Here is a 24,438-nt window from a genome sequence, read left to right as displayed (position 1 = left end):
CAGGGATGACAATTACCAATTTGGAAAAACACTCATAATGTCTGTCGATGGGGTGGGGGGGTTGAGTTTCCTCCTGGATATTTTTTGCTCCTATCGGAACACAGAGTGCACAGCCCTTGTCCGGGAATGTCCACTTTTTGTATGTGTTCGGTTAGACATGTTGATACCGTTTTCGGTCCTATCTGCACGATTACACTTTTTTAAGCCCTGCCCGTCTGAAACAGATTTTGATTCCAGCATCCTTGTCAATTGCCCTCACTCGAGCTTCATCCTTTTTTTCCCCAACACTTTCGCCATCGTAAAACTTTGAACACACCGTCGCTCAGTTCGCACTAAATCCCACGCGCCATTAATTGGCTAACTAAGAGGTAACACTGCAATTTCTGAGAACCGAGAACACATGTACATGGCAATGGTGAAACTCGATTAACCACTAACACGATTAGATCGTCATACTGTGTAACTCTGTTGTCCAATCGAGTAATCTTCTGAGAACAAGTTTTAATCTTTATGTCGCAAAATGCAAATATTTACACTACCGAGCAAGTTAGAACGGCATATGATAGTCGTGCTTGTGCTAGCACTAAGATGAACTTGCAGCTCGTAGCCCACGACCGAGAAGCAGGCGCACGATATACTCCCCCTACCCTGAAATTTTCTCAACGGATTTGCACTTATCTCGAGAATGGTCATTTTGGTCGGAAAAAGTCGGAAATCCGTCGATCGGTGGAAAATTCTCATCCCTGAACTCTTGAAAGACTCTGTCATCTATACCCAGAGGAACTTAGTAGTGTATATTCTGATCGTATGACTATCATGAATAGGTTTTAGACCTGACCCACGGCAAACCTTTGACTTCTACATTACGTGGAAGTGATTTTTTTTCTTCCTCCTCCGTTTCACCGGCCTCACTCAATCCCTGACTCTCCTCTGCCTCTGTCCAATGTGGTTGCTATCTGAGTTTTCTATTTAGATACCAAGCATTTTCTAAATGTTTAATCAGGTATGGAATTCTCTGGGTCCTACTCCTACTGAAAAACTATCAAGAAAAATCATAGTTTGAGAGAGTCTGAATTGTGTAAGGGAATTTAAACAATATTTTCTGCTACAGGAAATGTAATTTTTCCACATTTCAGACTTTTGGGTAGCATCGGATTAATTCCCATTCAAAGCCACAACCTCAATGGCCTTGAGATCAAATAGCCAAGGTGCAGCCCACCTTTTGACCTTATTCAGCCAAGAAGGCCACCAGCAGTCATGAACAGAATTAACAAACGGAAAAGTGTGTAGCAAAACTTGGTATCAAATTTGAAAGCCATGGCTCATATGAAAGCCACCAATTATTATTTAATGTAGTCTGTTAATAGAAATCAATATGTGTACTTTATTTTTTGCTAGAATTGGTCCAAACATTTGTTTGATCGTTGTCTTTACTTTTAATAAGGTGAAGATAATGCCAGCATTTTTTTGGTTTACTAAAAACATTTTGTAAATTGAACAATATTTGAGCAAAGCATTTTTCTTGACTTCTGATGTCAAAACTATTTACGTGTTGTTCTGTTCATGTAATATGAATAGTCAATTGTACGTTTATATTGTTTCATAGTCAAAACGCACCTGAGGGAGACCAAAAATATAACCTCCAACAAAAATATGTTTGATCCCCCTGGTATATAGTCGTAGTATGGTGTTTTTGCCATACTTGGCAAATAAAGATTATTCTGAGTTGAGACAATGATTAAATCATCAATTCATCGTTTAGTCATTGTTTGACTTAAAATAGTCTAAATCCTCAGATTTCTGCCTCTCAGTAGTAAACATTCTCGTATTTTCTCTGCCCTTTATAAAAGCGGACGTTTTTTTTAATCAAAACATTTAATCAAAGTGATCTATTTTGCAAGCATCTGCTTTTACTTTAGAAAAGGATCATTAGGTATCCCTATTTGCTCCAAATGACTCGTCAAACCATAGCCCTTGTGAATAGTTAGTCGTGTTTTATATAACAAATGCAATTGATCGTTCGGTTGCAGTATATAGTGTAGACAGTGCTTGAAGGGAATTATTGTGCAGAGCCAAGACTCTGAGTATGGACCTACATTTGTTGCCATACACAAAATCACGAAAAACGTCCTCTCACATTAATATAAGAGTCATTACTAATAGAAATTGCAAATGGAATGCTCTACACTTACCCAATCTCTGTGTAACTCATGTACGTAGTTTATGTGCCAAACAAATATGAGCATTCATCTGAGATGTCACGCTGTAGTGACCCCTAACAAGACAAGTCGAAAGAAACTTACATTATGTGGTTGGGGAAAAATGTGATGAAGTGTGAAACTCCGACAATTCTTTTGTATAAACCAACATGCCACTAATTACTTATTGTGTGTAGAGTGTTTCAGTATTGTTACCTGATTCATTGAAGACAAAATCAATTCGGCTTGATAGCATATGATGTATGAAACATCATATAGTCACCTCATTAAACTATTATGTGCTGTCAGGGAGCATTTCAATTTACTATGATTTGCTTTATTTATTAATAACTGAGGAGCACCAATATGGGTTTTGAACAAATATGGTAGCAGTAGGCTGAACTTTTCACCCCACTGGCAGACTGATGAAAGAGCAGTTGCACTGCCACCAGACTGTCTACTCTTTCAGTCTGGGAAGGAATAAAATAATAATGTTGGAATTATTTGTGTGTAGTTCCTGAAACATTTATGTCAGAACATGCATGGATGGTCTTGGACAGCTTAAAGCTATCCATCTCACCAACTTTGACATTTTGATATTGGACTGCGTGCCCTGCGACTGGCTGGTGACCAGTTCAGGGTGTCGTCTGCCTTTCACCCAAAGTCAGCTGGGATAGGCGTCAGCAGCCCACGACCCTAACGAGGATAAGTGGTCTTGAAAACGGATGGTTAGATGGATATTGGACTAAAAGGTAGAGGTCTAATCTTTTGCATAAGGAATGATGAAAAAAAAAAACATATTGGAAGAGCTTACTGGCATACAGGATGTGTATGCATGCTAACACTGCAGACATGATTCATCCCAGACATGTTTCATCTGATGCCAGGGCACCCATGCAGACATAATCCTGCTGGATCCCTAAAAAGAGCACCAGTGACGGGTGTTGTAATCCACCTTTCATTGTTGATAGCACATAACACGCCCTGAAAGGGTTATTGGGAAGCTACTGTTTCATTCAACCTGGTCTCAGTTATCATTTCTTGAGGGTAGAATGGTTGGTTTATGAGCTTATAAGGATGCATTAATTAACAAAAGATTTATGTAAATAAGTCAAAAATACAACATTAACTTATAAATTTGGGAGCGTTTAGAAACATTTTGGGTTGGTAATTGGTTTGAGGGTACACAATAAATCTCTGACAAGGAGGAACATCCATGTCCTACAGGTCATATCCTCATTCTATAGTTGTTGTTTTTTTTCGCATTACGATGAATGAATACTTCATGGTTCCCATTTCCTCACTGAAATTCAACGGTTCAATTCTTTGCTTATGCCCCATCACTTCAACAAAGCTTCAAGAAATTCAAGAGAGTAGTTTTTAAGTTACACTGGTAATGAACCCAAAAGTTGGTGACAAGGCTTGCAAGGCATACAAAATATAATGTTTCAAGAATTCAAACATGAACATTGAAGGCTTGTCTTTGAGGATGTAAGATCGCTGAAAAATGACTGAATAATAATGTTATGGTCTGAGATCATTACAACACATCAATTACAATGGCTATCCTGAAGGGGCTAAATGAAGAAAACCCTTTTGCAAGGTTTTGTAGGTTTAAAAAAATTAGTTTGACCGGATCTTATTTCCTCTTACTTTTCCATTGACAAATGACTGGCATGTTGAGAGGATGCAGATGGGAATGACATTCTGGCCGTCTGTCAGCAAGCCAAGTGACAGAGAGCTTCATTAGTAAGTAAAAGAACGCCCCCAGAGACACGCCTTCAAACCCAGCCTCCACACTCCTCAGCTTCCTAGGTCTGGAAGAGGGAAGACAATGTAAGCAGGTTGCCTTTGAGTGGGAGGTCCTCCATTGTCAAATACTTAATAAACTGTGCTGTCTCCATCTTGTTCAACGTGCAAAACACACACACACACAGCGTAGTAACACTAACATTCAATAATGCCCCACTATGTGCACTGCTGACAAACTCAAAGATTATGGATGAGAGGAGATCGGTTTTGTTAAAGCTCAGATGTGAGTGACTGTGATGTGGAGACAAAGGAGTTATTGCCAAAAGGTTAAGCACCTGATAAAACCCGCAGTAAAGCAGACATAGGATTCAAGATATCAATCACAAGGCCAACACACTTTAAAGTGAATGACCAACAATATCACCGTCAACTGTAATTTGCCTCAACTGCAGTTATAAATTGGTCAAAATAAGAGAATTGAACAACCTTGGGCTGTGTCACACAACAAATAAAGTGAAAATGTCAAGACCAGCTGTATTATCAATCAGGTGCACTGACACCACAGAGCACGTTTCCAAAGGCCTGCAGGACTAAAAATCAGTCAACCCTGACAAATACCAACCAAACTGGTCAGAAAGCATCAAGATGTCTTTGTTCAAAAAAGGGCATGGGCATGGACCCAACACTAACATGGCTAATGGCTTAGGGAACCCCGTCGCTTTTTAAATGAGGCCGCCAGTCCCCTCATCCAGTGGGGAAAGAGAGCAGAGAGCAGCGATAAGAAAGAGCCAAGCTGAGAAGGAGATTTTGGAGAGCAATATGGTTCAACTCGGATCTTGAAAAGCAAGGAGGCATCTGGGACACAGAATGTGTGTGTCTGTGTGTGTGTTTGTGAAAGAGAGATACTGATTGGAGCAGTCTACATAAGGACTAGCTAGAAAATTTGAATATCCCATGAGGTTTTAAGACACCTGGGATTATTAATGATTGATCAAACCTGGGGATTTAACCAAGACAGATTAAGAAAAAAAAGGAAAGAAAAACTGTGAAAGTGTAGGAGATGAGAGACCTTGGAAACAGTAAAAGTGCCTGACAGCCAAACAGATGTTTCCGACAGAGCTGCATGAGTAGGACAAATTATTAGTTTTCAAAATGTCACTTGTTTTGTATTGTGTGTTAACAGTCGCATAAAAATACACAAAGGATTGGGGATACACGACATATAGAACTTGTTTCAACAACCAGTTTGATTCAAACTTTTCTCCGCACAGTCGTTAATTCTCTGACAATGTTTATCTAAAGTGAACTGAACACCCTTTCATTTTCTATACCGGGACCCCGGACTGGTTGCCAGCCAATCGCAGGGCACATATAAACAACCATTCGCAGTCACATTTCCACTTCCAGGGATTTTAGAGTTGCTAATTACCCTAATCTGCAGGTTTTGGGGACGTGGGAGGAAACCCATTCAGGCACAGGGAGAACATGCAAACTCTTCAAAGGCAAGGCCAGTTTTGTACCTGGGTCCTTAGAACTGTGAGGTGGATATGCTAACTGGTGGTTTACCATGCCGCCATTGTATTCAAGAAAACTATTCATTTACAAACATGTCATTTACGAGCTAAGTTTATTTTATTGGTACAATATAAAATTAATTGTTCAAACGGGTATATGCAAAATCTTTATTTTTATTTTAGTAACTGCTCTTGCCTTTTTGGATTAAAATCATTCTATACAAGATGAATAACGTATAAATGTATGTCAAGCTACTTGAGAAAGCAGAAGAACTGGCTTTGACTGTCACCTGGGATGAATACTGAATATTTGAATAAAGGCTTTGATGCACACCCAATGTCAGAACTGATGCTCAGGGATGCATTATTAATGGGAAGAGTCTGAGTGATGTTTAGGATTAATTATGTTATCTTTGAAACCAGACATTTCCTTTTGTGTTTAATGCAACAGAAATGTCCATATCAGGCTTGTTTTAACTTCAGTAAAGAGTTCTGTTAAGTCATAAATGCTGAAATAATTAAGTCAATCATTATATTTAACACTGTCAAACTATTTTAACAGTATTTAAAATGTAAAATTGTCACAATCCAATGAGAACTGTGTGCCACATTTACAATCATAAGCTACTTTTTATTTTTGAGGAGCAATTGTGTTATTTAAAAGGCCCATTAAATCTAAGGAAGCGCTAACAGTTTTGGATTGTCCATTTTGAATCTCTCTTGTTTTCAAAACAAATGTGAACTCAAGTACCTTTATGCTTACAAATACAACCCTTAAGGCTAACCCTGAACTTGGGACATCGAGTTAAAGATGAATAATAACAGAATACAATGATTTGCAAATCACATTTGATGTATATTTAATTCAATACATTACAAAGACAAGATGTTTAACATTCCCATTGATGTTTTTTTCAGCAAATAATTATGAACTTGGAATTTTATGGTGATAAGACATTCCAAAAAATATGGGACAGGGTGATATGTTTACAACTGTTACGTCATCTTTTTTTTTTTTTTTACACAACATTCAATAAATGTTTGGAAACTGAGGACGCTATTTTTTAAGCTTTGTAGGTAGGTGTCCATTATTGCTTGACATACAGCATCAGCTGTTCATTAGTCTGGGGTCTCTGTTGTCGTATTTTACACTTCATAATGTGCCATACATTTTGATGGGAGACAGATCTGGACTGCAGGGAAGCCCTCCAGGTACCTGCACGATTTTACTATGAGGCCACACTGTTGTAACACGTGCAGGATGTGGTTTGGCATTGTCTTGCTAAAATAAGCAAAGTCACCCATGAAAAAGACATCACTTGGATGGCAGGTTATGTTTCTCCAAAACCTTACGCACCTTTCAACATTAATGGTTCGTTCACAGATGTTTAAGTTACCAATGCCATTGGCACTAACACAGCCGAATATGATCACAGATGCTGGCATTTGAAATTTGCGTCCATGACAGTCTGAATGGTTCTTTTCCTCTTTGGCCCGACAGACACAATGGCCACAGTTTCCAAAAACAATTTGAAATGTGGACTCATTGGACCACAGAACACTTTTCCACTTTGCATCAGTCCATCTTAGATGAGCTCAGGCCAAGAGAACCCGCCTGTCATGATCCAGCCGCTTCAGCACGAGCTGTGCGGGTGCCAGCATTTCTGGGTGTAGTTGATAAATGACTTTTGCTATGCATAGTCGAGTTTTAAGTTGCACTTAAAGATGTAGCGCCAAACTGTATATACTAATATCGGTTTTCTGAAGCGTTCCAGAGCACAAACCATTTTGTTTTTTGATGAAGTGCCATCTTAGGGATCGAAGGTCACGGGCATTCATCGCTGGGCTTCGGCCTTGCCTTTAACATGCAGTGATCGCTGAACAGTTTGATGATATTATGGAACATAAACTCATCAGGTCATGAAATCCCTAAATTCCTTACAATTGTACGTTGAGGAATATTGTCCCTAAACTGTTTGACTATTTTCTCATCATAGGTTCACAAAGAGGTAAACTTCACCCCATCTTTGCTTGTGAATGATTGAGCAATACATGGAAGCTCCTTTTTTCGCCAATCATGGCACTCTCCTGCTTCAAAGTAGCCTCTTCACCTCTGGGATGTTTCAAACAGGTGTGTGATGAGCATTGCTCAACTTTCTCAGAGTTTTTGTCACCTATCTCAGCTTTTTTGGAACATGTTGCAGCCACAAAATTCAAAGTTAATGATTATATGCTAAAAATAATCAATTTGATCAGTTGGAACATTAAATTTGTAATGTACTAAGGTTGAAAATGATTTTCAAATCATTGTACAGTACTTGCATTCCGTTTTTATTAGTCTATCACAACATCCCAACTTCATTAAAATTGGGGTTGTAGAATTAAAAACTTTTTATTATCTTTTACTCATTTATGTAGCGGAATATGGAAAATATTTTTAGAGAAGTCAAAATAATATGGTAAATAGATACACCAATAATGTATTATATTAAAATTAGAAATACAATTTCTCACCAACATGACCGTTATTCTTTGAGCGTCGCACTCGATGATGAGCAAGGGTGTCAAAAAAAAAGGGAACAACTGTCCGGCCCTGAGCACGTGGCGAGCCCTTGGCTGTCTTCCAAGACCCACCCTGTCAATATTTCAGGAGGTGGGCCTCTATGGAGGTCCTGAATGGGGGCCCAGAATGTAGTGCTTTTCCCCTGACGAGGAGTTGACCAATATTCTACAATGGTGCACAAAATAACATATAATAACAATATCATACAAATAACAAAAAAGTCAACTAGCAGCTGACAGCTGTTTAAAAAAAAAAAACATCCCTTTAAAGAAGCCAAAAATAAAGCAAGGAATTTCTCTCCATGAATCAATCACAACTATGCACTGTGCAGTGTTAGAATGAAATAGAACCATGAGAAATAAGGATGTCATCCTAATGACAACATAATACTGCCTTCAAATGGTGTTTGTGATTTGTTGTTGTCGCTTTTCATTTCCAACAAAGGCTCATGACTGGCAATCATCAAGTGAATGTGGCAGATTTTCTATCCTCTCCATTCATCACCCGGAAACACACATGTACCGAAAAATGTTCATTGTTTTACACTGTGGCTTGCTGTTGGTTTCAATTAGCAGACTCAACATCTGACACTGGGCCATAGTAGTTTCTATTGATTGGCTGACACCACAAAAATCCAAGTGTTAAGGGCAACTGAGGTCAAACTGTGCAGTCTGGAAAAAGAAAAGACAGCTGGGAGGGACACGGGGCATTCAGACATGGCCTCTCAAGATTTGACTCAGCGTGATGAGAGGAAGAAAATGTTATACAGCCAGAAAAAAAGGCATGATGTAAAAGGAAAACATGACAAGTGATTGTTGCAGTGACTTGGCTAGGATGAAGGAGGAAAGACTTCAATTTGAATTGTTGAACTGAGGACTGGGGTTCATTTCCCAGACGCACCTGTGTGGAATTTGCATGTTCTCCCTGTGCCTGCTTGGGTGTTCTCCGGGCACTCCTGTTTCCTTCCACATTCCAAAAATGTGCATTAATTGGAGATTCTAAATTGCCCTTAGGTGTTATTGTGAGTGCGAATGGATGCTTGTCTTTACGTGCCCTGCGATTGCGTGGCAACCAGTTCAGGGTGTACCCTGCCTCCTAACTGAAGAATACACAGACACCTATTTATACATATCCATACACAAAACCTAAATATCATAAGGGTATTTATTTCAAGAATTTGCTGTTTTAACAACTAAATCAAATTGATAACGCAGCTGACTTTCATCTTGCCTCCAATGAAATGATAAAATAATGGATTCAAAAGACATTTTTGGAAATTTTTTAAATAGAAATGGTTTTGGTTTGATTTAAGGTTCTCTAGATTTGTCTGTGAAGAAAATGCATATGGCTCCTCAGACTCCTTAGTGGTCTTGTAGCAGAGGACTAATTGGATCAAATCTGTTTGTCCAGCTGCTAAACAGCCCCCTACCAAGTCTAAACACACACGCGGAAAATAAAAGCAAATTCTGGTCTATTTTTCAAGCTTCTATCGCCCACCTTCATGTGAAAGCATAACAAAAGAATAATAAGCATAGTGTTGATTTTGGTGTGAGGCTGAGGACCCCACCTGGAGTAGAGACACACAGTGAGCCGCTACCATCTGTTTATAACCAAGAAAGACTATGAAGTCAACTGTAAGATTTACTGTTACGTGCCTTATTAACAGTCAGCATCACATTTCCTGAAAAGTACACTAATTTGCTTTACCCATTTTTTGCTGTTGTTCAAACTAGTTTCTTATACAGTACGGTCCTATGCTTTTTGAAGCTCCAGTTCAGCTTTAAAAAAAATGAAATGGAACCTTAAAGTGATAAACTTAAATTTAATAAAAGAATGAAAAGTTGCATATGTGCCTCATGGATCTCATGTTTTAATTGTTACACAAGTGTAAAAAGTAAGCATGATAAAATGCTATTACAATAAACAACCCTTTCCTAACACAGGACTAAGCATAGAGGCAGAGCCGTGATTAAGCCTGCCACTGAGGGAGAGCCTGGTTCAAGTCATCAAACAGTAAAACAATAATGAAAAAAACAAAACCAAAAAAAAACATGAGCCTGACAAGACTTGATGTAGCAACAGACCATCCACTCCGAACATTTTCGTGATCAGGGGTCACTTTGACGTTTACAATTTGACATGCTGGCCAAGTCACAAGCAGATGATTCTATGTGAAAAACAAACAACAACAAAAAAATGGCATTGTGGTGTTTAATACTTAGATATTACAAGCGACAATTCCCCCGAGTAGATAACAGTAGTGGTGTGGTCAACGACGTAAACAACTTTTACTACATACTGTTTTTGAAAAGGATAGTTTTGACTCCACACACCCACTAAGAGGTCTGACCGACCAATTCAACATCTCTGACTCCTCGGTTCACTATCCATGAACAGGACGTGAGGCAGATCTTCAAAAAAAAAAAAAGATCAACAAAGCGGCCTTGTGTACCCATCCTGCCTCAAAGTCTGTGCAGACCAACTTGCTCCAGTTTTCATAAAGATTTTCAACAGGTGTCTCGAACTGTGTGAAGTACCAAACTGCTTCAAATGCTCCACCATCATCCTGGTGCCCAAGAAACTAGCAATCTTGGGTCTAAATTAATACATGCCTGTTGTATTGATATCTGTGGTCATGAAGTACCTTGAATGCCTCATGCTGGACCACCTTGGGTCCCCAGGTGGACCCATTGCAGTTTGCCTACCAAGCTAACAAGTCTGCGGAATATCACTTATCCATTAAAAAACTTGGTAATATACGCCACACAAGTTAGTTCCATCAACATGAACCAATAATTATTAGTGTTATATCAGCAACTTAGTGCAGAATTGACAAGACAACACAGTACAGTAAGTACCTAAAGATAAACAACCACACTATTCAAGTTAGAAAAGATGAAGAAAAGCTGCAACAAAATGACACAAGCTAAAGAAATTCCAGAACAATAGAGGGGAAAAAAAAAGTCATGGACATCTATCAGGTTCTTGGGTGGTCGACGGCATCCCCTTAGTTGCGTCCCCTGCAGGACGGGCTTGCTGACTAAGCAACCACCCTTGTGGATGGAGGGAGGGGGAAACAGCAACTACATACACCAACTGACAAAAATCTATATGTTCTTTCACTAAAACCTTTGACAGAAACTATAGACTTTAATTACTACCTACTGATGGCTTCATTCACTAATCAGACATGTTATACTAATATAACTGTCACAGGTTCTTACAGCTGGTTAGATACTAAAAAGAAAAAAAAAGAAAAAAAAAAAATTCACCGTGCCACTTGCCAATAACAATGCCTTGCTAATTTTCCCGCATTCTGTCCTGTCCTTCTCTGTCCTCTTATCTGCTTCTTGTGGTTAGTTATTCCATGTATTCTTTTCATACAAAATTCCAAACAATATACCTTTCCGACCTGTCAATCACTCGTACAATAATAGCCAATCAGATAGCCGCATTGTCTTAACCCCAGGCTTGGCACGGCCCTGCTGCCATGTTGTCCCACAAGCAATACTGGTTGTCAGTAGCGTACACTTGGAAAAGTTAATGTTACGAAGAAAATGGTTCCCAGATGCGCTTGGTAAACATGCAATTCTGATGAAAGATATCCTGGTAGATTACAAGGGGTCCGGTTGATTCATTTTCCAAAGCCTAAAACACAGTTGACGAAGTGTCTACGATGGATTAAGGCTTGTGGAAGACCGCACGTACAACTAAATGTGAACAATATCAACAAACACAAGGCTCCATGTTCGAAGGTAAGTGAGGGAGAAGTATCTTCTCCAAGTTTGACTTCATTATTATCAGCACTTTATACATTGCAGGAGAACAACTTTCACTTTGTTAGTGTATTACTGACCTGCTGAATGAAGTGTGTAATGTTTTATGCCAATGAGCTTGGTTAGTGATACGTAAATGCGCGATGTCATGCAAGAGAAATGTCTATTTGCCTATTTGTATCACATCAGACCTTTAAACAGAGCACTGGGCTCGATTACGAGCCAAGTCAAATGAATACACCCACTCACTTATAAAGACTACAATAATACTACTCGTGATCTTTCCAAGTAAAAAGTACTCACCCTGCTTTACATGCGCAGTACGATTCCACAATTTTATTATGTTGGGTTTCAATATGGAGTTTGTGAGGCATCGATTTTTTTTGCATCGATCGCCAACATTTCGCTGTAACACTGACATTGCATCCTGTTCCGTCCAAAATCTTAATTCCATGTACATATCCTTGCGTGAAACAGTGGTGACCTCTTTGTAGAACTCTCTCGGTCAAGTCTGACGGATTTGGCAAAATGCATACCGCAATATCATCTGAATACGCAATAAAGAATCAACTTAAAACATGTTCTGTTCAGTAGCCATTTTGGAAGCTTGTGGGACATGGCTTAAGATCGCCATCGGAAAGGTCTATTGGGGAGAGAGGAAAGGATTGATTGACTGGTCACCAGGAAGTCCGTCATCTGGTGACTACGGTACTGACTGAGTTAATCACCATTGATAGAGAATCGACTTCAAACGTGTTCTTTTCAGTCGCCATTTTGGAAGCTTGTGGGGCATGGCAACTGTAGCAAAGGGGGCGGAGCTTAAGATCGCCAGTCAGAAAGGTCCATTTAATGTCAATTTCGCTTATATTATACTAGGCCTGCTACCCCACACCATAATACTGTGAAATATATTTACTGACACGCAGAGAGGAAGGTGCATAAGCAGTCCTATGTACTGTATTAAATGGAATCAAAATAATGCTCCAAGAGAGTTCTTTTAAATGAATTGACATTGGCCATTTGGAAAATTGATCAACATAGCTCTCACTAGATCAAGACTACATTGATAAAATTCCATTACATTGCATGTATTTGTTTAATTTTGTCAAAAAGTTTTCTTTAATTAATAATCGTACCAGATTTCATTATGGTTACGCCTCAGAGCAATGACCAATGACATTTAAAATGCTATGATCAAACAAGTCAAACATTAAAATCAGTGTTTATATTCCAAATGTGAAGTATACTTTCCTATATTACAATAGCCATGGGCGAAAGTCCTTTACCAAATGGCTTTAACTTTTGACTATGGAAAAGTACCCGTTCCTTCAGTGATTCTCCATCTAATAAAAGAGCCATCCACTCACACAATGGATGTAGTTACACCCAATGATCTTAAACAATTAGTAATTTAAAGCCACTTTTTAGATTCAATACAACCTGCCAGATAAATTTGAAACTAAATGGGATAAGTATTTCCTGTTGAGCTGCAGTTTATAGGAAAGTGGAATGCAACGTGAATATTGCAGGAAATGGATCCGAAAATGTATCAGGAAAAGCATTTACTTCCATTTACGATCAGTAAAGTGGAGGCAGGGCTGACTTGGGATGAGAGGTACGATTATCTTGGATACCATTTGCATAATTGACAGAAAACCCTTCACACTTGCATTCACACCTAAGGGCAATCGAGTAAACAGAGTGTCAGGAAAGAAGCCCTGGAAGCAGAAGGAGAACCTGCAAATTAGGCATGAGCTATGAGTTATAGTAATAATGGCACATAATTGACTGTAATAATAGAAACTACAAGGGCATGAAATACGATGACACTCATTCAGAATGTGTGACAGTTCAGATCAGTTCGACACGGAGGGTTTTGGAGTTGGAAATCCAGATACGGTTTGAATAACCATCACAAGCTAGGTTGGTGTGTGGAGGAGAACTTTGTGAGCTCAGTGAATCATGTTCTTCCTGGTCCATTCCTGTTTGTCTCTCAATATTGGTGACTAATTATCAAACTGCACCACTGCGTCTAGTTCCACCCACTAAGTGTTAGTAACTGTAGTTGGTATACCAAACGAAGGGTGCCAAAAAGTGGCTTTATTATTATGTTACCCAGTAGAATGTTTGACCAATGTAACAACAAAGAAATTCTGATGTAAATGTAAAATTGTACTATTTAGTGAAATATTTTCCATTATTATATTTTTTGAAAAATAAAAAAAAGTCGAGATTTTTGCTGGAATTTTCAATTAAGGCAGAGGCTGAGATGCCACAAAACCAGGGAAAAGCTGAGTCTGTTGATTTCGTACTGGGTGGCGGGCCGACTGAAGGTTTTATAGCTTAATCATCAACCTTAGTACTTTCCCCGCAGCTTTTTCATTAATAAGTGGAAGACTTAGGAGGGCTTTATTGAAGTAAACACAGTGTAAGATGATTGTACAGCATAAACATTACAATAATCCTCTCAAGGAGGGTAAAACATACAAGAAATTGTCAACTGTTCTATTTGGTAAACATCCACAATTAAGTATACTCCAAATAGTTGAGGAAGCACCATCTTTCTACTCAGCAAAAATTACAGGAAGTACAAGAAGTATTTTTACAATACAATATTAATCATGATGTTGAAATACGCTAAAACCAAATGCAGAACTCCAATAACCTTAACACTGGCAACCAGCCAGAAGTAACGCCAAGAACATGGTTTAACAAGGATCCAAGACAGATGTGGCCCTAAGGTAAGGAGATTCCTCTTCTACCTCTTCTCCTGAGTCGTCTAAGGAAATCTGATATATGTACTATATTACTGCATCTGGACTGACGTGCTCAAATTCCCTTTGCTGCTAATAAACATAAGGATCAAATGAATCTACTTAGAATAGTAGCACTTGCAGCCCTTGTAGTCAGCTTTGAGTAGAGCAGACTGAGCCATGGCCTGAAGTCCAGTTTTAAACTCATAATCCCAAATCCATTCGGTATATGGACAAGAGAATAAAGCAGTTGAGCTGGGTTTGCTTGATCAATCAATTCCCAGGATTTTATCTTGACACTTGTGCAAATTACATTGATTATACTGAGACTTACTTACACACTGACCTACGTATACTTACTTGTGATGCTTGGTAGAAAATATAATTAATTTCCATGAAGGCTCTGTATTGGTGGGAGTGTCATTGACTTTCTGTAATTAATATGACTGACAGCTGCCAATACCACTAAGTCATAAAAATGCAATGAACATATTTCTGTATAGAATGGAATTCTCCATCTGCTAGCCAGTCAGATCGCTGACGTAGTTGTGCAAAAGCAACTGTCCTGGAGTCTGTCAGGAAATATTAGGGCCCAACGGCTTCGGGGAAAGCAGGTTCACATTCCTGGATTCTGGCAACGACTTGTGTGGGGAAATTACTAAAGGGACTACAGTACCGACATTGAGCATAATGGATTGTTCTTAATTATTGTTAATTGCTGTTCATCAGACAAAGCAAATTCAACTGTGACAAAGTGCCATCTCACCAAGGTAGCATTATTTCACATGGTAATAAATCTGATTACTTCCTCAGATCTTGAAAACATCTAAATGGCAAAGAAGTGCAGCATTGCTGCATGAGGAGTGCCAGTTGTCCATGTCTGATTTAGATGATCATTTGTTGGTGAATGTACTGTGCATAGTGTATAATGAGTAGGGAGGGTTAAAAACTTGAGGGTTTTGCGTTGGAGGTTTTGGTTATACAGTAGGCTGAATCTCTCCAGTGTGAGGGACAGGAGCTAGGAGAAAGGCAAAAAGCACGTGTTTGCCCTGAGGGGCTGCTTTGGTATAATAGAACCGCACCCTCTTACTTTTTCCTTGTGTCTTGCAGTAAACAGATTAGATTTTTAAAATTGGATTACATGACAAAGGTTTCAATTTAACCATGTTGCATTAGCTTCAAATACAAACATGGGTCTCTTATTAAATACCACAAAGTAATTAGATTCAAACTTTGCACACAAAGAAATATAAAACGGATTCTTGTTCAAAGGCAATAGTGATCAGACCAGGAGAAACACCAAAAGTATAAACCGTAGCAAGACGCTAGTGTTTTGTTGTTTTATATCTATATTGGAGACAAAATTTTGTAGTTGTAAAGGTGGTCCTGGAGAAACATTTCACAGCAAATTATTTTGTCTACTGACTACAGGCAAGGTTCTCTACTGTGTATTTCAGATTATTGAAATCTTACATGGGCAGAGCTACCTTAATATTGCTATAATAAAATCCAGATATGAGCTGGGGGGGGGTCATTTATGATAACATTTCCTTGATCAAGAATATGGAAAGTTAATTAATTGCAAGGTTTTGAATAATATTTATAATGTTATGTTATGAATTCCAGTTTCAATGCCCGTTTTAATGCATGTGTTGCAATAATGGAGGTCTGCATAGATGGAGCTCAACTTCCCAAAGCAGATGTCACGTTGCTCATCTTTCAACCCAGTAATTGGATTAAATTTTCAACAATAAATTGTACATACTCTATTTTTAAAGATTACTATATGGATTCACTAATTATTATGCTCATCCCTGTTGAAAGAATACCATTGTAATTTTCTACTTAGTTGTGGTCAGATAAGCATATGAGTTTAAAGCTTGAAATAGAGAAGACTGTGGAGCTATGAATCATACAAAAAGTTATAGAAATGCTGACAAACAATGAACAATGACTGCACCCAGGACAATACATCTGAGAGTGATTCTCCCTGCACTCCTTTCTGTACAGTCAACATGATGGGTTGTTGGGGATCTGCATTTAAGTACAGCGGATGGAAGCTTGCAGCTCATGAAAAGAGGCATTCATTAGGCTGCCAATGTGACAGTCAGCCAACACCCTCGCAGGCTTAATTAAAACTTCACATCCAATGCAGGAAGCACGTACAGCAGTGTTCACATCTGAATCAACTATTTGAGGGGTGTTTTGCTTGAGTGGTATGGACAAAACATGACTTCAGGAGCTCCTTATCTAACCAGTAATGCCTGTGGCCATGGTACTGATCCAGCAAAAGCAAACTCTGAACTCCCACACCCCTCTGTAGCACAAACACCCACAAGAGGAGAATGCACCATGCAAGAGGACCAGCTGCTGCAAGGGCTGATAGGTTAACGCCCCAAATAATTCTAATAGCCAGATCTGACATGGACATTCTCACAGTGGACAATGCTTAAACATACCTAATTCTTCGAATACTCGGGCCCTTTGCCATGCAATTACATTGGGCCTTGGTAATGCTGGAAGACAAGTACAAAGGAATCATAATTGCTTACAAACAAAAGGGATGACTAATTTCTATTCCACTTAGACCTTGTTGGAGGACACTTTTTTCCTCTGCGTGTTCGTTTAATTTCGGAAAGTGAGAATGTTGATTATCCAAATAAAGGCTGGAGATGATGAACAGTTTCTTTGAAGAATTTACTTATAGAATATTCTGGGCACTTATGAGTTACAGACAATGGCTGTAGAGAGCAGATCAGAAGTGCCAAGATACAGAGAAAGCACACATCCTTTATCTTGTTAGAAGAGCGGACTATGGGTGGTATCAAACCTGTGGCAGGAGATCGGAGCTTTCCACTTAGACAAAGGGTTTCTGTCTCAACCGGTTCTAGCTGGCAATGGATTATTACAAAGTGTCCAGCATGCAGTTCATCAAGGTCAGCCTACGTGCAGGGATGCGATCAAGGACACATCTGGCTACAGAGCAAAGCTCCAATGAGGACATTAGGAAATTTTGTAGTCATGACTAAATATGGGCATAAGACATACTTCAGCCTGTAATAATACAATATCCAAATTGATAATCACAATAAATACTCTAAAGGCCTGCTTGTACTTGCTGCGACCGCACTGACATCACTGCACCTCTCCTTTGTGTATTTTGCCTTTATACTCGAGTGCAACACGCTCGTACTTTTGATCATGGTTCTTCTTCTCCAAGTCAGAGGTGCCACTACGGCTGGTAATGGTCAGGGTGACACAACGTGACGTTTCCTCAGCAGGTTTTGGTTATTTCCGGTAGCCATATTTACTTCCCATTCCGTAACAAGGAACAAAGCAACAACAATGGCGACCGTGGAAGAGTGTCTGCTTGAACAAATGGACCTAAATCAGCAATATACAAGCAATTTGGATACCTGATTGAGAACAGATATGGAAATCATGTTATCAACTAGATCCAGACTATTTTCTGTGTGAATCACTATTGCATCATAAATCAGGATACAAATAGAATCTTGAATTTCATGTGAGGAGGAGCATTTAATGTACCAGAAGAAATTAATGCAGTTAAATTCCTGTTGTGCTTATCTGATAAAAATATCAGGCAACCTTTTAACAACTATCATTTCTGTTGTGCTTCAAGTATTAAGAGTATAGCTAAAAAAAATACATTGGCGGTCACTTACATTTGAAAAAAGTACGGGTGTGGTCCACCAGTCATGCTCGCAGATGAAGTTGTGGGTGTGATTAGGGATGGAATCTCAAGACCTTAAAATAATTTACTGGATTAATATAACTGTAAAATCTTTCAACATGACAATGACCCGAAGCACAACAGCCAGGAAAACTAAGGAGTGGCTCCGTAAGAAGCATATCAAGGTTCTGGCGTGGACTAGCCAGTCTCCAGACCTAAACCCAATGGAAAATATTTGCAGGGAGCTGAAATTCCGTGTTTCTCAGCGACAGCCCAGAAATCTGACTGATCTAGAGAAGAGCTGTGTGGAGGAGTGAGCCAAAATCCCTCCTGCAGTGTGTGCAAACCTGGTGAACAACTACAGGAAACGTTTGACCTCTGTAATTGCAAATAAAGGCTACTGTACCAAATATTAACATTGGTTTTCTCAGGTGTTCAAATACTTATTTGCAGCTGTATCACTCAAATAAATTGTTAAAAAAAAAAAAAAAATCAAACATTGTGATTTCTGGATTTTTCTTTTTAGATTATGTCTCTCGCAGTGGACATGCACTTAAGATGAAAATTTCAGACCCCTCCATGATTTCTATGGGGGAGATCTTGCAATATAGCAGGATGTACAAATACTTATTTTCTTCACTGTATAATCTAGAGTAATTTACGCCAGTATTGTCAATCTAATCTAAACAATTTCAAGATAATGCGCTACCACGGGGAAAATGACCGTTCTCATTTAGATATATGGACAGACTAGTCTAACGTTAGAACTTAGATCAAGTAAGAGTAAATCACAATCTCATACTTATTATAGTTGGATACTGAAACATTAAATATTATTTCATTTTTGGAGCTATTTGAGAATACTGACAATTTTCTTGAGCGGAATGACACAGATAGGCTTTGTGATTTAGCTTTTACTGTGGACATACTGACACACATGAGCAAGCTCAATGTGAAGCTACAAGGGAAACACCAGTTTGTTCATGAAATGCAAACAAACGTCAGAGCCTTCAAAACCAAGCGGGTATTATTTTCAAAGCAAATTGTCAGACAAGTCATTTGTTCATTTCCCCACACTGGCTACGTTAAGAGAGACCCCGCGACATGTGAAAAAATATAGGAAAACACTGGATGACCTGCATGAGGAATTCTGCCGTCGGTTTTGTGATTTTGGAAAAATTGACAGGGCACTTCACTGGTGTCATATCCCATCTCACACGGCCCGGAAACGGCGCCACAGGAGTTGCAGTTGGAACTGATTGATCTCCAGTTTGACATGGTGTTAAAAGACAAGTTCAACTCCCTGAAACTGGATGAGTTTTATGCTTCATTAAGTGCAGCCAAATTTCCAAACATCCAGAAGATGGCACAGAGGATGCTGGTGTTATTTGGCTCTACATATGTGTGTGAACAGACTTTTAGTGTGATGAACACCAACAAAGCACCCCACAGATCCCAGATAAGTGATGAACACCTCAGATCTGTTCTGAGAATTCCCACAACAGAAATACCACCAGACTTCGATGCACTGGCTAAAATGGGTGATCAACAACACTGTTCTCATTAAAAAGTATATTAATACTTCAATGCTTTTTTTCTGTTTATGTTTGATATGTACTGTTAACAAATGCAGTTTCTTTGTATTGTATCTTGTGCTGACCCGGCCAGTCTGGCAAATTTTAAAAGTCAATGTGGCCTCCAAGCCAAAAGGTTTGCCAATCCCTGCCTGAGACCAATCGGATAAATTAAGAATAGAAAAAAAACTTCACGCTTCACTTATCACCGATGTTCTCTGACGTCTATGACACACAAGATGGTGTAATTGGAAGCCTATCCATAGATTTTCTGACAGCAGACAAAATTGTATTGGGCGTCTTTCCCATGTAATGGGCATCTGTCAAAGTTGGCATCTGAAAAACTGTACTTATACCACTGCCATCGTTTGTTTTTCGGAAGATAATCCCAAAGGTTTATAAATTTTCCATAGGATCCAAAGGTTAGTATGAAGCGATGGCGAGAAAGCGCAACCTGAAAGCACTTGTCTCCAATGTAAACAAATATTCGCTCAACTTCCGGTGGAGCTTCCGATGAAACCTGTGTCACGCTAAAGCCAGGAATCAAATACCAACTCTTGTAAAATACATAAAAGGCTATAAGAGCACAGAACTCTATAATAGGATAAACAGCCAATTTACACGTTCACCAATTTTTTGGGGCATTTTCAAACTTTACTCACCAGATTCAGTATGTGTTCGCATATGACGAGGCCCCTGGAATTTCCAAACATGCTCAGTACAGTTAACTTGCATTTCGTGTTTCCGAGTTAATACTGATTGTTTGGGAGCAGGCTTGTTTAGTTAACAACTTTTATGAAACGAACATGTAAATTAATGTCAAGACGACACAAAATAACCGACGTCTTTCAATACCTATTTTTTTCTACTCGTAACAAATTTTACAGGCGTGATTTTTCGTGCTCGACTGTACAGATTTGCGAGCGTGATGGCTACTCCTTTGTTCATCCAGAGATCATCAGACAAGATCACTACTACTACTACTTTGTTTAGAAAAAAAATCCCTGACAGCCTTGGAGAAAGAATAATCATTGAAAATAAAGGAATATCCCTGCTGTCCTCAATGAGATATACCTACTTGAGGCAGTCCAACAATTCCCTGATGCTACTTAAATTGTGGGACTGCAGATATTGACTTACTGTTTTAATTTGCATTTCATAGCAGCCAGTATAGGCAAATAAAAAGACCCTTTCAAAATAGTTTACCATATAAATTTCTTATTTGACTCAAAACAATACCGAGAATGCACGTCGGATTAATCAAATTCCACATGATTACCACAATTCTTTACAGACTATACAGAACAGAAAATCTGACAAAATGTATGAACCACAGTAAGATTCTGAATGCCCTACAGTGACACCTGAGATGGAACAGATGCAAGGGAGTGTTTACTTGGCCTCTCTTTTCAAAGGCATTACGACTTCACATCATTCATTGTCCTGGTGGTGCTTAAAGGCAGCCGATTCGACTTGGCAACTATAAATTATAAGAGCCAGTTGACGGCTATGTTCATGATTCCACACTCTTACTTTTATGATTCATAGAAAGGCTTAGAATACTGTATTGTCATTTCAGCTGCGGAGCATCACTTTTCAGTGACCAGCTGCCAGTTTAAGTGCCTTGCAACCTACTGCTGTGCGTGTGGTGTGTCTCAGGGGTTGGAGGTCTAGATGGTAACCAAACCACTTTCTGCATGCCACCTATTGAAAACTGCACTGCAGAATAATGTCAAACGCATACAAGCAAAAGCCAATTGTCACACTCTTCTGAAAATAGCTGGTTGCCATCCAAGAAACTGAAATGGCGAAAGTGGGAGACATGTATTGAATCCAATTCTCACAAAAGTCATTCATTATGAGGCCCCAAATATGCAGTTTTAGTCACATCATTTAAATTAGTCAAGAGTGGGTAATGTGATATAGCACTTCTGAAAGAAATACTTGGCTCGCAGATGGCTCGCTACCCCTGTGTCTGAGATGGAAACACCCTGAGCTTGAGCGGAGGAAGAGGCAGACTGAGGAGGCACTAGAGGTGGGATATGCCAGGACAAGAATCTTTACAGAGCTTGAAAACAGACATAATTAATAAATCTTTGCATGTCCCAAAATAACCTGCATTGCCACGTTCTTGAGCCCAAGGACGTTAGCACTAAATGCTCACGTCAATGAAAGTTCAAAGGTACAACCACATATTAGGGTGGTAACATAAATAGATCCTGCTTTTGCATCCTTGCTTTCTTTAGAGGGTTTTCTTTTTCATCCTGGCAACATTGGAGTCCAATAATTAGTCCTAAAGTATATGTTAGAGCTACATTTCACCACAAGTGACAGACATTTCATTCCACAGGAAGGCAGATTTCTGTTGACTTGACATTTTTTAAAGAAAACGTAAATACCAAACTTCTACCCTTCAATTTTCAGTCCCCATGTGTTGGGGTACTAGTTCCAAAGGTGGTAGTCAAATGGTGTAGCTCAACACACTGCTTTCTGTTGAATCTATGACAGAGAATTTTCAAAATTATAATGAATATAATAATCTACTCGATTTTTCTAACAATGATCCCATCAACCGGGTCATTCTACAAAAATAGATTTTTCATTATTAAACAACGACATCAATACAAAATATGCAAGTGAGGTGCATATTTTTTTGTTCTCTACTTGGGGTCACCACACTCAGATTCACAGTAGAATCTGTGACCTCAACAAAAGACTTACAAAATCATTGTACAATGCTGCCAATTTTGCACATCTCTGTTGGAACACTTCTACATTATTCGTGCACTCACTATTGTATTACTAAACTTGTCACCGATCTGATCGGTTTGATCAATGTCGACCAGTATAGTAACATTTTACACCTTGTCGGTGTGGGACTATTTTGCATTGTCACAGACAAACCACACAAAATTATTCACAGTCTGTGCACAACTGAAGAACAGAACGTCATGGGGCACGTCATCTAAATGCTTCAAAACAATAAATTTGACTGGGCACCCAAAGAATGTACACGAGGAGAAGGAGCATGCTGCATTTAAGGAACACGATGGGGACAACTCTGGTCAACACCCATCAATATAGCCAGGACAGTGACCAGGTCTAGTAGCTGAGCTGACTTATCTATCTAGTGTTAACATCCATGTCCGGGAAGCCCAGTAGAAGATATTGTGTGAGGTAATGGGAGTGTTTTGAGCCATTTGTTTGGTGAACTAGATTGAACCTTACTAGCGCTTAATTTAGAAACACTGCCCAGAGTGGAACTCAAAGTCTTGTGCATGAAATATATAAATAAGCAATAATTGATAAATAAAAGGAGTGCGGCATTGTGAGATCATTGTAGTGGAGTTAAAGTACCATTACTTCTTAGTTACAGAAGTGGCGGAAATGTTTTTTATAGTCCTGGTCAACTGCAGTGACTTATAGAGTGATGCTCCCCGGCATCTTCCAAGCAAAAACTCATCAGATCCATACGATTCACATAAATGACCTATTTTGAATTCAAAATTTCACCAAAAGGTGACTGATTTGCCTGAATGGTATAGACCCCCGGGATTGACTAGTGACCATTCTTGGATGTAGTTCCCTTCTTGCCAAAGTCAGCTTTAGTAGGCAAATAGTAAAGATGCGCAGTTTAATGTGTAAGAAGAGTTTGCACCTGCAAATGTTCCCGTTGTTAGTTGCATAGATAATGATGTACAAAATTTCCAATATTTACTGTACAGTATATCAATTTGAATTGACATGATCATCGGCAACCTACTATGCGATTCACAGCCCTCTTGGAAGGGGGCGACACACTCTCCACATAGTAAAGGTAAAAAGTAAATACTGTCCTGTAATAACCACTAACTGAACTTCAAGAGCGAGTGTAAGCTATGATTTCTGGGATTGCATTGTGGGGTGTAAGCAGAGCAGTGGTCCAAATGCACAGAAGACTCTGTTAGCAGGTGAACAAGGCACAAGGCATTAGGCAGTTTGGTATTTGGTGCACCCGCCTGACACATTCCTTTGTCAGCTGACAAAAGAGGGAGTCCGTCCAGGGATGTGTGGCTGAGCGTGCACAAGATGCCCAAGCGTACGAGAATGTAAAAGATACAATAACAATGGCGTTTGTTTTGAGGGGACCGGTAAGAAAACGCTGGGGGAATCCAAATTACTCGAGTAAATGAAGTTATGTTGCAGACAGACAGCATGAAAGAACCACGCAGTAAAACTAGAGTAGGTGGCCCAAGAGTTGGGAAAATTGTTGCCAACTACTGATGATAAAAGTTACGCTCTTGATTGATGTCTTTATTTCGAACGAGAGTCGGCGGAGAAGTTACCTGCAATTTGGGCGAAGAAGGTCACGGAGTCGATCAGAAGGCTCACTTCTCACCTCGAGGCACAACAAGCGAAGTAGATCCACCTCCTCAACACACGTTGCGGCTCTCCCTCTCGGTTGTAGACGCTTCTGTTGTCGGCTCAGTTTTGCTCTTTTAGTTTTCTGTCTAAGAAACACGCTTCGGTGTCCTAAAAGTGTCTAAGACTGTGTGCGTTTACTGAGACATCAAAGCAGTGCTTTCGCCCGACTGGTTTGCTGTACTGCGAGTGGCCACTGTCCAGCCACTGAGG

General features: G+C 39.3%; 1 protein-coding gene across 1 annotated transcript in view; it reads right to left on the bottom strand.

The window, feature by feature from the left end:
• LOC133508168 (plexin-B1-like) overlaps window positions 1-24,438 on the bottom strand; it is a 75,970-nt gene extending 51,532 nt beyond the window's left edge. The window contains exon 1 of the mRNA XM_061833983.1: window positions 24,150-24,438. The gene's annotated coding sequence lies outside the window, so the exon portion shown is untranslated. The remainder of the gene's footprint in view (window positions 1-24,149) is intronic.

Source organism: Syngnathoides biaculeatus, chromosome 2, assembly GCF_019802595.1.
Source record: "Syngnathoides biaculeatus isolate LvHL_M chromosome 2, ASM1980259v1, whole genome shotgun sequence".
NCBI classification, from domain to species: Eukaryota; Metazoa; Chordata; class Actinopteri; order Syngnathiformes; family Syngnathidae; genus Syngnathoides; species Syngnathoides biaculeatus.
Note: the sequence above shows the minus strand (reverse complement) of the source record. Positions and strands in the feature narration are given on the sequence as shown.